At 50.5% G+C, this 14,736-nt stretch overlaps 1 protein-coding gene across 17 annotated transcripts in view; it reads right to left on the reverse strand.

Annotated features, from left to right (window-relative positions):
• NRXN3 (neurexin 3) overlaps nucleotides 1–14,520 on the reverse strand; it is a 1,505,538-nt gene extending 1,491,018 nt beyond the window's left edge. For all 17 annotated transcript variants that reach the window (XR_001145407.1, XR_001145406.1, XM_012724445.1 and 14 more), the window contains exon 1: nucleotides 14,241–14,520. The gene's annotated coding sequence lies outside the window, so the exon portion shown is untranslated. The remainder of the gene's footprint in view (nucleotides 1–14,240) is intronic.
• Nucleotides 14,521–14,736: the final 216 nt, after the last annotated feature.

Here is a 14,736-nt window from a genome sequence, read left to right on the forward strand (position 1 = left end):
TTGGGAAGACACCTATCAATCAAAGCAGACGCTAGAGGAGTCACATGTGTACATACTGCACACAGAATAAAGAATTCACACCCACAAAGCATGAACTCAGGTCCCTAAACCTCTGCTGGGCCTGGGAAACCACAGGCCCTTTGGAAGGATTCTGCAGGAAGTGCTAGTCTGCTGGCTTTTCTATGAGACATCTGGCCTCTCTTCTCTTGAAGAGACCAAAACCAGAACAGTGTTGGCAGATGGAGATGCTCGTCCTGTGTATCTGCTCTCCTGTTTTCCCTTTCCCCCTTCTGGCCCTGTGCAGGATGAGTCAGGGACCCCCACGCAAACCACTCTAACTCCACTCCAATGGTCCAGGTTGGTGGTTCTGCTGAGAGACAGAGCCAGTGACCAAGCCACCCCATCCATGCTCCCTGGACATGGACTAAAATCCAAAGGCCTTTTCTCACTTTCCTGCCACCCTGCAACCACCCCAGTCCCCACCCACAGTGAAGTAGCCATGTGGTTTGTGGGCTGGCTCCACCCCAGCTCCAGAGGCACTTGTGATTGGTCCAGAGAGGACATATGAACTAAGTCTGCCCAACCAAAAATTCAAGATGAAGCTCAAGACTTTTGTTCAATAAAGAAGGGGGAAGAGAAATTCTCTCAGACCCTAAGTTCTAGGGATGCAGGGTCATTTAATGGCTGTGGCTGACCCAGTGAAACCCTGATAAAAGTGGACACTCCTGGTCTGAGTCACCTCTGAGGTCCATTCTCTAAACCTCCTCAGGTGCCCTCCAGAGTTAAGCCAGATTGAACCTGGATTCTCATGAATCCTCACAGAAACACCGACCATTCCAAGTTCTTCAAAAACTTGCCGCTACACACCTCCCAGGACCACCTTGCGGGTCCCCACCCAGGTGCTGCGCAGGCCAATCCCCTGTGACTTCAAGAAATTCCTCATCTTTCCTTTCCTTATCCTGTTTCCTTGACTTATCATTCTGAGTTCTTCTCCCCACGTATAGAGGCCATTCCTTCAATGTCACCTCCTCGCCTCCCGCTCCCTGCCTCCCGCTCCCTTCCCTGGCAGGAACAGCCATCGCCTCATGGAAACTCCAGTGTTCCCTTTGACACTGGGCATAGACCGCCTGCTATGCGCAACCATAACGCCCTTCACTGGAGAATGTGAACCATTGCTCTTCTGACCCAAACACTGATGAGGGGGTCTGGGTAGAGAAGGGTCCAACACATGTTTGCAGAATTGGATGTGTGGACGCCCACACCGAGCCAGTGTGGTCTGTGAGCATCTTCTCACTCCCTGGGCCTCTGTGGACTCACAGGTGCCCAAGTGAGAGGTTAGGCATGGGGTACGCTGTGAACAGCAACTCGGGGGACCTCATCAGGGGATCAGCAAGTGTGGACCTCCTTTAAACACAGCACCCAAACTCAGGCCATCCACCCTGCGAGGGTCTCTCTACCATTTCTACCAAATTCATCTCAACCATCATCCAGCAACACTCCCTGGCCCAGCTCCCCAAGTTCTAGTCTCAGTTCTACCCTCAGCCATCTGTGTGCCCCTTGGCCAAGTCATTGAACCTCCCAGCCCTTTCTCTTTGCACTGAGAATGATTCTCCCGCCCCCAGGAGCTGGATTCTGTATAGAAGGGAGTCTCTCCTCTCCAAGCCTCTCATTCAGAGAACCCCACACTCAAACACAAAATAAAGCGTTAGCATTTTCCTCATCCTCCAAACCTTCTTCTGTCCCTTCTTTATTTCCTGGGTAAAGAGACACATTTCTCCCACATTTCTAACACAATGCCTGCCTCAGGTGCCGGGGAGAGAGGCTCAGCCAGCAATCCTTCCTTCTTATAAAACCTAAGACGCCAGCATTTGCCAACTGCCTCCTTGCACCTAATGTCTAAATCTGGAAGCTCAAATGCATGGAGGCTGTTGTAAAAAAAAATGTGTGTGATGCATCTTTAACGGAAAAATCAAGCTAGTATGACAGCTTCTAGAATGTGACCTCGTGCCTGGCACGGAGTGGGTGCTCAGCTGGTTCTGGCTAAATGAGTGAATGAACACCCCTAAAACACAACAGCACGCCTTGGCTGGGGGTGCTCAGGAATGAAACTGCAAAGATAGATATCAAAATGTTCCCACTGGTTATTTCTGGAAGGGGGACCCTTTATTTTCATCTTTGATGTTTTCTAAATGTTCAACAGCAAGCATATAACTTGGTAATAAGAAAACCATGTTTCTTTTAGGAAGAATTAATTGTTGGGGGGAAAAATAACCACAAGCATACAAATAGAAGAAAAGTATGATTGCCAGCCAAACTCCACCACCCCCGCCTAAGCCAGCCTCCATGCCTCCCACATACAGACGCCTCCTGGAGAAACTCCCACCGCTTCCCCGTTCTACCTTGATTCCCAGGATCACCGCCTCAGAGTCAGAGCTCAGGATGGAGGCAGATCCTGTTATCCAAGACATGGAAAGCAGCAGATGGAAAGCTGACCTGCCGCTTCTGGCTTCCCCAGGCCCCTAGCTTGCCCCACAGAGCCTGGAAGAAGATTCACTAAGGACAAGGAGAAGCTGCCCCTCAGAGGCGCTTTGTCTACGAGCTTTGATTCGTTCTCCAATCTGTGTGGGAAACTTTCCAGGATGCTATTATTATTTTATCACTGCTCCCATACCCTGTCTTTCTCTTCCCGGGCCATCCTGCCTCTCCCCTGTGCAGTCCAGGCTAGTGAGTCCTTGTACATCCTCCCACCTGGGTTTGATCTAGTCAGTGCAGAACGGCTCAAGGTGAGGGTGCAGAGAGAGAGTTGGGGAGGCCCCACGCAGAGGAGACGTAAGGAACTGCAGGTGGCAAGCATCATGCTCATTAGCAACAAGTGGGGGTGGTGTGGTCGCCAGAGCAAGATTGCTGGCAGCCTTTCTGGTATGGAAGTACTTGTGGGCTCCCGAGCCAAAGGGCCTCGAACAAGGCTGGTCGGGTAACTCCTGGCAGAGGAGAGAAAGTGGGGTTGCTCATAGCACAAAGGGGCACCTGTACCCCAAAGAGGCCCTTTCCTCACTCCACCTCTGGCTCTCCCTGCTGCAGACCAAGCAGGCCTGTGGGCCCTGAGGAACCCCGGTGCTACACACTCTGTACTGGCACAAGCCAGCAGGTGAGTTCCAGCTGCCTGGACAGGTGGGATCCAGAGGAGTCCACCCTCAGCGAGAGTAACCAACAATCCTCCATTCCACACCTGCCAAAAGGGGACAGGAATTCCTGCTTTTCCCTGTTGTTGCAGAGATTCAGTGAGATAATTTTAGTAAAGCATTTCACACGGTGCTTGGCATCGAAGAGCTCCCTTCGTGGCCGGGATTATCAGCATTCTCGTCTTTGGTTTTCCTCGCCGCCACCACATCCTTCCGCTCCACAGCGTACTCCAGAGCCGAGCCTCCTTCCCCTCAGAGGCGGGATGTCAGCATGGGAGTCAGACAGGCCTCAGTCTCAGCACCTGTCTGGGCCCCTCTCTGGGCTTCAGTTTCCTCATCTGTAACTAGGCAACAGTAACAGCGACTCCCTCCAAGTCTCAGCGATGACTAAATGAGGTGATACAAAGTCCAGGCAGCAACGCTGTGTAGAGAGCACCCTCCATAACTAAATGAAGGCGCCATAATTCCCAGCCCCTAGTATTTTTCCTTTTCTGGAGCAGGCATCATAGTTTGTCATTGGCTATTGCTGTGTTATTTAGTATTTGCTCCTTTGCCCCAACTTAATTTCTATGAGGAATAAACCTCCGTCTCTCTCAACTGTGACTCTCTCCCCAGCACCTGATACAGTGCCTGGACATAGTAGGTGCTTAAAAAATATCTGTCGGATGAATAAGGGTACAAATAAGTGAATAGAATGCTGAGGTTGGCATGGATGATGGCCCAGGCCCCGTCCAGCTCTGAGAGTCTCCGATTAGTCTCTTTTTTTGACAGCTTTGGAAGAAAAGTTGAAAACCAGCCCTAGAAAAGCTGGTTCGCCCATCCCCAGGGAACACTCGGTGGTGGCTGCTGACAGGCTTCTGGACACTCAAGTTGCACAGAGATTTACCAGAGTTTTTCAAACCTGAGACGGGAGCGTGTGTATCTCCAGGTGGGGCTCTCCCTCCCCTACCTCTGGGTTGCCAGCTCGAGGGGCGGTAAGCCAGGCTGTGCAGCAAGGACCCAGCCTGTGGGGGAACAAAGAGCAGCCACCCTCACGGAACAACGGGTGACGAACCCTCCCTGTCCTCACTGCCCATCTCCCTGGACAGGATGTCTCACACGTACACACGTGGGCTCTGGTGGCCCTGCCGTCACTGCCTTACTCACCCACAGAAAGTGTCCGCTTTCAATGCAGATCCCAGGCCTCACCCCAGAACTAAATCAGCTCTGCAGTGGAGATGCATTTTGTCCAAGCTCCCCAGACAGCTTGACAGATACCAAACTCTAAACGCGGCTCTTCTAACCAGAGGAAAACAGATCAATAGAAGCACTGCCCACTGGCTACTGGGCATGTATGACCCCCTCCAACCCCACCCCTGCTCTTCTAACTGAACTCTGGGAGCAGAAGCTGACCTAGCCTCCAACACCTGCTTTGCAGCACAGGCCTTTGTGAACCACAGGTTTGCAAGTCCGATGGAATCACCTGGGAGCTTTACCATATGCTGGAGCCAGGATTTCATTGCCAAAGATTCTGATTTAATCGGTGTGAGGCGCACTGTGAGCTTGGAATTTTAATATGGTGATTCCAACATGCACCCAAGTTAGAGATGCACTTTCACTTCTCTCATCACCCCATTCCTGGCTCACTAGTGCAGGCTGCCACTGCTGTACCCCTAGGGTGGACAACCACAAGCTCTAGAAACTTTGCCCATGAGAGGCCTGACCTGAACAGCCATGGACTGAGAAAGCACAGGGCAGAGGGATTTCCAGTGCAAGACATTTCCATTTCTGGGACACAGGACTGGGTCGGAAAGTCCCTCTTAAAAGTCCTGGATCTTCATCTCCGAGAAGTTACAAATGACTTGCTGGGCAGACACCCAGGTCCCCACAGAACACAGTTGTTAAGAGGTCCTGGTTCTCAGCACTGAAGTTTGCAACCTCAGGTAAATTAATCTCCGCAAGCTCCACAACCCTCCTCTGTGGAATAGAGACCCACACTTGACACCTATTGTCTAAACCCCCACTTTCTATGCAAACTGCACCTAACGTGGTTGTGGGCACATAGGAAGAAGCTCAATCCATCTTGGCCAGTGACACAATATGGCGGGTTTCTTTTTTGTTGCTTATTAAATGCCTCACTCTACCATTCTTTCCTTCACAGTGGCCTGGACACTGTGGCCTTCTACTGACCTTCGATACCCTCCACCTCTCCAGGACCCCTTTCTTCACCAAACTTTTCTAGCTCTTTGCTCCTGAACCTGCATCTTCATTTCTCTTAGCTGAAGTCTCCTCATTTCCAGTAGGGCATAAAAGTGCGACCCCCATGTTTGGGCCAGGCACAAGGCCACACCTCTCTGAAACAGAGAGGAGAGGTAATTGTTCTTCCCTCAGCCAAATCCTTTCCCTTTGTGGGACAGCCAAGGGGTAGGAGCACTATCTCCTGAAGGCTTGTGGGGACCAAGTTTAGAGCCTGGGGACCAGGCAGCCGCGCCTCCCCACCCCTGCACGAGTGATCCTAGAGAATGCTGACTCCAACTTGGAGCCCCTGACCAGCTCCCCATCCTCCTCACTCCATTTAGCTCTGGCAATCTAATTCCCTTTCCTCCACCCGGAAATCGATGTTTAATTAACACATTATTGGAAAAATAAACACAGTCTTCAATGGGACTGCAATGAAGCTAATGCAGCTCAGCAAGGGGGCCGCAGCCCATCCCCTCAGCCAAGGCTCTTCTCTTCCCTACCTCTCAGCCAAGAAAAAGTTCTCTCTCTCTCCCTAGAGTCCTTCAGTCCAGGAGATCCCAGCCCCATCACTCTGTGGATTCTCCCTCCCTATCTCCAGGTGGCGAGACCACCTCTCCCTTCTTCTGTGACCCTATCACATGGGGGGTGGGGGGGGCAAAAGGACTCGGTATCTGTGCACATACTGCTGCTCCACAGGAGAAAGGGGGCCTCTTCTGTGTGCTCCCCAGCTCCAACCTCTCCCCAGGCCAGAACCAGCATTTGCCCCAGCTGGATGAGGGGTAGAGCCTGCCAGGGAGAGGCTGGCTGACCAGGATGATGAGCCCCAACCTCACACCAGGGAAGCTGAACTGAAGATGTCCCCCTGAGGTCTTCAGAAGGGAATGTCTTCCTCCAGCTCCCATTTTAGAAGCTGCAGTTCCCACCCTCGACTCCAGGCTTCAGGGTGTAGGGCAGTGCGAGATCTCAGAAACAGCATGGATTCTGGAGACAGACTCAAGCTGAACCCAAGGGCTGCTCACTGTGTGGTCCTAGAAATCTCTGTAAGTTCTCTGCCCACGGATCCCTCATGAGAAGTAAATACTGCAAACAGCAGACCCCTGGACTGCCTCATGGAGGGCCAGGCTCTACTGCAAGGGCAATGGGGAATATGGACCCATCAAGGCACAGGGTCACAGAACGAAGCAGACGTGGACAGGATGCAGGTTCTCTGCCTTCTGCCACTTGCCACCATCCCAAACAAACTAAGCCACATCCTTAGGCAGGATGCCCGAAGCAGGGAAGAGAGGAACTGAGGAGCTTTGGGGAACAGCAGACACAGAACTATCAAAAAGATACCCCACAGCCACTCCCAGGCCAGCAGTTCCTCAACTCAGCTTAAAGTGCTCCAGCAGACAGCAATATCTTCACAATCCCCTGAATTGTGAGACCAGCAAATGGATCGGTTTTCAGAATCAAGTCCCCAGACTTGGGGGATCAGGGGACAGAGCCACAAGGTGGTGTGACCAAAGGATCAAGAGCCAGGGCCTGAGAGTCATAACCTCACTACTCCTGCCTGTGTGACATTGGATATGTGTTTGAATCTTCTTATGCCTCCTTTCCTCTGTTTTAATACAGAGATGATAACAGTGCCAACATATAGGAGCGTGAGATTAAGTGAGATAATGCAGGTCAAGTGCTGGCGCATTGTCAGGGCTTAAGTGTGGGCTAATAGATGTCATAAGAGTAGTTAGTGGTAGTTTCCATGTTAGAAGTCAGAAGATTCAGGTCTACATCCTTTACAAACAGGGAACAAGTCAAGGGATCTCAGGGAGAGACTTGACCCCAGCTACCTACTTGTACTAGAACTGGATTTTCCTCATCTCATGAAGCTTGCCTTCTAGAAGGGAAGGCCCACCTTAACCATTCCATATGTAAAATAGTATTAAGTGGGGATTGACTGATTAGATTGTAACGCAAGGTAGTGGGCTGGAAAGTGGGCAGGGATTGGGGTGAGGGGAAGACTTAAGAAAACTAGGCTAGAGAGCCCCCTTTGACAAGGTCTATGAACAGAGACCTGCAAGAGTACAAGTTCTTGGTCTTCCATTTCCGCAAGACATGTTCCTTTCCTCTCTACCCCATTAATACAAAGCAGTGATGTCACCCACAAGAAAGATGACCATATATTTTATCCTCCAAACCAGGACACTTTTGAAAGTTAATAATTACACTAGGACAAAGGCCTAAATGGGAGCTGTCACTAAAAACCAGGGCATCTGGTCACCCTGTTTCAAGGTCATACAGAAGTGGCTCTGTGCTCTGTCTCAGGGTCTTGGCAAAAGGTTAGAACTCCATGAGTCTCAGAATTCACTTTACTCTAGTCCTCCCTTCCATACCACCCTAATTCCCTCACTGCACCCTCCCCCCACACACACACAGCTAGGACATTTAAGCCCCCCCCCACCCCGATTCAAGATCCTGGGGATAGAACAGCTGGTAGAGGTCCTTCATTCACATTCCATGACACTCTCTAGTCAACCTCTGAAAACAAATGAAATGCATTGAGGCAAATATCAAGGCCTAGGCCTCCATTTTTTCATTTTCTATTTGTTTTTAAAAACAAGGACTAAGCAACCTGGGGAAAGCCTATGTACACATGTGCCCAGCTCTTCAAAATCAGACACCAGTTGTGTGCATCGCTGAAAGGAGCCCCCACTGCACCTGAGAGTGGCTTTGATGGGCAGGGATACATGAGATGAAGAACCTGGAGGGCCTCTTCCTCCAGCATTTCAGAGGATTACCTCTGAATAAGCTCCCACTGTCTTCAGTGACCTTGAAGTACAGACTCTGTCTTCCTTCAGACTCCCTCCTGTCCGTAGGAGTCAAGTCTGCCCTCTCTGTAGGCACACCCACTGGGACCCACCCTACCAACACATGCCACCCTCTGGCAGAGGAAGAAGAACTAGTTAGGCTCCTCAGGCAGCCACCAGCATACACTTTGAAAGAGGCTGACACCCTACAAGTTTGCATGTTGGTGGAGAAAGAGCCAGGACATCTGCATTCCAGCTTTGCTTCTCGATCACATTTGACATGTGACTTTGGACAAGCAATTTACTCTATCTAGACATCAGTATTGGAGAGCAATGCTTGATATGATATGGCTCTGTTCTCTTTTACCTCTAACAGGATAATATGAAGTCATGGACTTGTGCTTAGGAATAAGACAGATCCTTGACAGGCCATTTTATAGATTCCTTATCTTGAGTCTCAATCCTCTCCTATGTCAAAGGCAGGTAATTATAGTATATTGCATTGAGTTGTTTGGAGAATTAAATGAGATACATATATATATATATATGTATATTCAGTTTAATGATTATGGCTGCTGATATTAAAGCAACCATGAAGGAGGTAGAGTCCTCCGAGCCAGACATAAGTTCTACTGGACTCAGACAGTTTAGTGCTTTGCACTTCCTCCAACAGATCTGGAACTTGCAGGCAGGGCTAAGACAGAAGCAAAGTTCAGCTTTTCCAGAAGACAGGCCTCAAGGATCTTGAGAAGAAAAGAGAACCTCCACACCAAACCCAAATGGTCCTTTCTTCCAACCAACACAGATAAACTGTACCTACTGTACGCCAACAAATATCCTGGTCACTGGGGACTCAGAAATGAACAGGAAGCCCCTGGCCTCAAAGAGCTGGCCTTCTAGATGGGGAGACAGACTAGCCCATCTTATCACTTACATATATAATATAATACGAAGTGGGGAGCAGCTGATTAGAATGCAAGGCAAGGTAATGAATGGGCTGGGAAGTGGCCAGGGTCGGGGGCTGCTTTAGAAAACTGGGATGAAGAGGCCTCTCTGAGGAAGTATCATCTGACAGGGACCTGCAGGCAGGGGCTGGGAGCAGCCCACGCACAGCCCTGTCCCAGCCTGCCACCTGTGGCTGTCCAGCCACACTGCGTACTTGGCATCTGCAGAGCAGCTAGGGTGCCCTCAAGGGTCAGAGCTGCAGCGTGGCTGGCTGTTCTTTCCCCAGCAGGTGCGAGCTTGGGGGAGACGAGGCCTGACCACAGCAGGGATGGATGGATGCGGATGGCTGCATCAGATCGGCATGCTCCTGGGCAGCGAGCTTTTTTGCAAGTCTCCCTTCCACACAAGAGGGTCATGTAAGGAGACAGCAGCCAGGGGTCTCAAGAGCTTTCTCTTCTCTATGTTGACCCAATAATTCACCCCTCCAGGCCTCCTATTCCCCTGGACTCCCCTCTCTCTGGCTATGACGTAACCCTTTCTCTCTAACCCCTCAAGGTCAGCCCCAGGAAGGGAAAGGGACGTCAGAAAGGTAGGACAAACAGCATTTTGCCCTGAGGATGATTTTTTCTCTTTTACACCAAATGTTTTCCAATTTCATTTATAATTGCTAATACAGAGGGACACACCTTTAGCCAAAGGAGGAGGGAAAATGGCGTCCGCTAGTTCAGGCAGGCAGGAGAGCGCTAGTGCTCAGACTGTACCCGGGGCCGAGGGCAATTTCAGCTCCTTGGGGCTGCAATCTCCAACAGGACTGAGCCGCCCAAGGGTGCTCCCTGCCGATGCCCAGAGAGCAGGGCCATCCTCCCCCGCTCTGCCCAGGGCTGCCGAGGTGGCGGGGAACACCCTCCATTCACCCACCTCGTCCCTTCTCCCCCTTCCTTGCGTCTGCATCCGCCCACCCGTCATCCCAGAGCACACCCGCCCACGGTCTTGCTTGGGGGACTCGGGGATCTCAGATGAGTTTTCTGCTGGAGACAGAGCCGCTTCTCCCCCTCCACCCTCTTCTCAACTTCTTGAACACCCCAACACCCTGTTCACCCCCCCACCCCAAACTCCTCGGCTTCTGGCCTTCCTCCCCGAGCGAGGAGGGTAAGCGCCACACCACTCCGGAGCCCCTGGCGCAGCTTTCCCTGACACACTCACACACACAAGCGGGCAGGCAGCCCCCTGCCTGCACCTCCCGCGCGGTGTTGACAATCCTGTGTTGTCCAATCGGAGGTACAGCGGCATTTGACAAAACACAAACACCCCTCCAACCCCCACCCCAAAGGCCACCAAGAATCGCAAGAGCAGACATCATCATCCAGCCGAGAGCTGGTTAGGACAAAGACATCACTCCATCCTCCCCAGAACCACAAGTCTGGGATATTCTGCAGTGCCCTCTGGCTTGACACAGCCCACTGAGCAGAGCGGGCTGTTGGCGTGGGTGCGGGGAGCGGGCACATATGTGTGGGGGTGGGGAGAAAGGGTCTCCTCTGTCCAGGCATCAAATCTCCCCCAGGGTAACCCAGGCCAGACTGCCTCCCTGGGTAACCTTCCCTCATGTGCGGCAAACATACATTACACGGATGGTTAAATTGGATCATTATCATTCAGTGCTTATTTGGCAAAAAAAGGAAAAATCATTAGTGTCATCTACCCCCATTCCAATCCCTTTGTCATGAGGTTCCCTCCCCCAAAGATGCTCCAACATGCTAATCCCATGAACGCGACACACCACAGCTTTCAGGGAAGAATCATGGCGAGAAGGAAGAAGAGAGTGGTGTGGGAGAAGTGGATAGCGTTACTGCATTTCCCGTATGAAGATGGGTGGAAAGGAGCCATGGTGGAGGTAGGGGTGGGGAAAGCCGTGCAGGGGAAGGAAGCCGAAGGCGATCCAGCCCTCGGCCGCCTGTGTCCGCATGAAAGCAGTGTGTGCAAAAGCCTGTGCAAGTGCGTGCAGATGTGCCGACCTAGCCCTCCTATCAGAAGGCTGCGCCCGTGTGGCATGGAGGCAAGGCCATCGCACCACTGTTGTGTTGCAAAAAAAAAAAAAGAAAAAAGAAAAAAAGAAAGAAAGAAAGAAAAAGAAAAAAAGAGCCGCAGAGCCATCAGAATCAGAATTTTCTCACTGAGATGAAAAGGGGAAGGAGGGTGCAAGGGATAGGGGAGATCGGTATGTGGAAACAGGAGACAAGAGCATGGCAGAACCGGGGAGGATCGAGGGGGAAACGGGTGGAAGGGTGGAGAAAATTGCACGCACACAGAGACACAAACACACACAATACCCAAACACCAACCCCACCGCTCACAGTTCATCCAAGACTGACTACCCGTCCCCCATCTCTCTGCTGCCTCTCTGTGCCCCCAAAGCTGGTGCTGATGGATTTCTGTATCTCAGTTTTGCAGCAGTGGGCTAATTACAACCAAGCCCCCTCACCAAATTAACCCCTCCCCTCCCTCTCTTTTTCTCTCTAAAAGGCCAATTGAAGAATAATGTGTTTTTAGAGATAATGGATTTTTTTTTTCCCAAGGAGCGAGAGAACGGGGGATGCAAAACAGAAATTCTGCAAACCGGTGACATCCGACCTCACCTCCGTCTCCCCTCATGTCCCCATTCGCTGTAGCATCTCATCTACCGTTTTCCAACCCTTGTCCCCCACCACCCAAAAGAAAAGACCTTCCTACCATGCACATCGACAAACACACCAACCGCCACCCAATCTCAGTAGCCGATCTCAAACCCCAAGCATCAATCCACCTCGATACATCCTTTCCCTTATATAAGCAGCAAATCATCAACATATTCAGTAGAAACGCAGCATTCAAAAGAGATCAACAGAAAAGGAGATCAGACCCCTTTCAAGCCCCCAAGAATTAATAATAGGGAACTACCAGAGAAGCAAAGACGTAGTTGTTTCTCAAAATCTAGAATCCCTTTGATATCTGGCCCCCTCATCTTAAGAAGCAATTTTTTTAATTATTATTTCATTAGAAAAGGCTGGAAAGCTCCAGAAAAGGGCATTCGTACAGTCCAGCTGCTTTAAAAAAAAAAATTAACCCAGTCCTGTTGCTCACTTTAATAGCGAACTTCCAGCGTCCAGCCTTTTTCCCTTCTTCCAGAAGGAGGACTGGCTCTCAGGATAAAACCCGGGCTGCAGAAAATGGGCCAAGAGACCTTACTCTTCACACCCCAACCAAAAGCATCATCATCATCATCATCAAACAATGGGAATATCTTTATACGACCTGCACCCGTCTGAAATATCGTTTGCCCCAATATGACTTAGGCAGATTAAGCCAGAGATTAAAATAAAATATCAGCTGGGCTGTGTCTCTTCCCCGTCCATCCTTCCTCCACGTACCTAAACTTGCCCATCAGAACCAGCGGGACCATTTTAACTTGAAAGGCGATGCAGAAGCCCTTGAACGGTGAAGGGAGGCTCTACTGGAACGGCAAATTCATAAAGGGCTGCTTCCTCAGGCTCCCCAGACCTAACCTCCAGGGGCCCCCAGATAGACTATCCTGGATACGAAATCATCCAGCGCGCTGGGAGTTCAAATTTCCATCGGAACCTTCAACACAAAGGCAAACGGTCATCTGACCCCGAAACTACACAGTCCTCCAGGTGTGCCAAGGAATGCCTCTACCCTCCCAGAGCCCCACAGGACCTGGGGCAGGGAAAGAATGAAGGATGTTGGGGTGGACCGAGCTGGTAAAAGAAAACTATCTCCCCAAGCGGGAATGACCGGGGGAAGCGGGGAGACAGCAGCTCCTGTTCCCCCAGCCCTCTCCTTTGGTGTGACTGTGTCTTGCTCCATCCCGGTCTACCTCTCAATGATCTCTGACCTTTGCATTTCAAATAAATAAATAAAAATAATGATCAGGGGAGAGAAACCCTACTTTACCTACATCTCCACAATGGTTAGCAAAAATATAATTTTTCACTGCATGATGGTATTTCTCCATCCAAATCAAAAGCGGGGAGGCATTTCATGGGGGGAGGGAGAAATTTTATTTTTTTTAACAAGTAATCACAGGGTAAGTCACCTGCAAAGCAGCCGAGCCCATAGGTCGGTATTACATCACTGGCCTAGGGAGGGGTGGGGGTGGGGGGGACAGATTTTTTTTCCTTGTCATCAGGGTGATGTTTCTAAAGCAGTTAAGTTTTGTGGTTAAAAAAGAGAGAGGGAAAGAGCCAAACTCTGGGTGCAACACAATACCTTGAAAAAAATACATCGAACCAGTCTTTAAGGTCACTGAGAGCTTGCAAAAACCCACAGTGCTTACACAGAGTGGAAGTTTTCAGGCAAGCCTGCTACTAAATCATTAATATAAACAAATGGAAGGCAGAGGAGGAAGGTTCCCTTGTAACCGATCCAAACGGGCGCACACTCACACGCACACACTCACACACTCCCTGTTCACCTTCTCTGAGTATGTCCACCTTCACAACAAGAGCGCAGGGGTCCAACCTGTGATCATCTCAACAGCCACCTCCTCACAACCTCTCTACAAAATCACACTCACACACACCCATGCACACACGCCTCAATTCCTCAACAGCCAGGGAAATCCGTGTCTCAATCCAATTTTGGCTTCTTGTCTTCTTGTGATTCTCAGAGCCGCCCTCCTCTTCTTTTTTATTTGAACCAGCCCCTTTTCCAGAGAAAAAGAATAATGTGGAGAAAGTGGCTACAAAATGCCAAAAATAAAAGTCTCTGCCCAAAATGAAGTGATGGGTACACATCACTTCAGACTGACAAGCCAAGCAAATAGGAAAAAAGACTAAAGGAAGGTTTCTTTTTAATCAGGAAACATTCTTTGACTTTTTCAACATCTGGAGCAAAAGGACCCAACTTCCAGGAGAAACTGAAGGGAAAGAAGGGTAGTTGAAAAGCCATTTCCATGGTCAGCAGAGGCTTTCAGATCCAGAAAAAAAAAAAAAATCTAGGTTGGTCGCTCCCAACTGAAAACTTCTACCCTCTCAGGAACAACCTCTCCCCAGAACGAAACACCTCGAGTTGTTTCTCATCCTGCCAGCCGTTCTGAGCCCCCAAATCTTACCTTTCCCGCTGAGCGAAGATTTGGGATCTGTCTATTTGTTTGATGTTTAATCAACTGAGTTTGCAGGGTGTGTTTCCTCTTTGGGAAGGTTCAAATTCCAGAATCTTTCTGTTTCCTTTTCTTTTTCTCTCTCTGGGAGGGAGTGGCGGGGAAGCCAGGCAAGGGGTGTTGGAGGTGCGAAAGCAGGTCCTTGGCGGCTGGAGATGCTGGCGGCTGCTGCCAGAGGGGAGGACACGCTGGCCTCTCCCTCTCAGTGAGTTGCATGCGAGAGATGTGTAGGGCTGAGCTCGGAGCCTGAGACTGCCGGAGGAGCCCAGGAATTTCACGCACTCCAGAGCCGGCCCCTCCCTCTCCCACACAGACCCCGGCATTTAAAGAGACAGCCAGGCTGCCTGGCTCAGGGCTTCACCTCCTCCCTGTTTTGCAAACAGCTGAGAAGAGATTCATCCGGAGAGCAGCAGTCTGTAGTCCCTGCAACTCTTAGACAGTGGCTTGC

This window comes from Condylura cristata, unplaced genomic scaffold (assembly GCF_000260355.1).
Source record: "Condylura cristata isolate star-nosed mole 26May11 unplaced genomic scaffold, ConCri1.0 scaffold00013, whole genome shotgun sequence".
NCBI classification, from domain to species: domain Eukaryota; kingdom Metazoa; phylum Chordata; class Mammalia; order Eulipotyphla; family Talpidae; genus Condylura; species Condylura cristata.